This window comes from Propithecus coquereli, unplaced genomic scaffold, assembly GCF_000956105.1.
Source record: "Propithecus coquereli isolate 6110/MARCELLA unplaced genomic scaffold, Pcoq_1.0 Scaffold52, whole genome shotgun sequence".
In the NCBI taxonomy this organism is placed as follows: domain Eukaryota; kingdom Metazoa; phylum Chordata; class Mammalia; order Primates; family Indriidae; genus Propithecus; species Propithecus coquereli.
In genome coordinates this window covers 6090955-6091511 of record NW_012151063.1, presented here as the reverse complement: position 1 = coordinate 6091511, position 557 = coordinate 6090955, and the positions used below count along the sequence as shown (strand labels likewise).

General features: G+C 49.2%; 1 protein-coding gene across 1 annotated transcript in view; it reads left to right on the top strand.

The window, feature by feature from the left end:
• Positions 1-557, top strand: part of ANOS1 (anosmin 1) — a 148881-nt gene that overhangs the window by 146397 nt on the left and 1927 nt on the right. The window lies entirely within an intron of this gene.

Below are 557 nucleotides of genomic sequence, written 5' to 3'. Positions count from 1 at the left end.
AAGTGCTGACCACTGGAGGGGAAGGGCCAGCCACAGTCAAGACGTTCCGGACACCTGCCCTCCCGCCCTCATCCGCACACCGTGAGTGGGGCATCGGGGTGTGCAGGTGGTTTGACAGGTCTTGGGGACAGAGAGAAAAGTCTTGCTGAAAAATGGAAGCAAAGAAATACATTATTACGGACTTCTAAGAAATGGGGCATTCTCCTTATCTGAAATACTTACTCACCTTTGTACCTACTTATTGGATTTAATTCCAGCTACATTTAGTATGAATGGTACAGTGCATCCTCTCTCTCCTCCCTCCCTCTCTTCCTTCCTTCCTTCCTTCTTTCCTCCCTCCTTCTCTTCTTTCCTCCCTCCCTCCCTCCTTCCTCCTTCCTCCCTCTTCCCTGCCTCCCTCCCTCCCTCTTCCCTTCCTTCCTACCTTCTTCCCTTCCTTCCTCCCTCCTTCCTCCCCCCTTCCTCTCTCCATCCCTCTTTTCCTTCTTTCTTCCTTTCTTGCATTTTTTCCTACATAATACATGCTTTTTCCTTGTCTCTTGATACATAAATACATG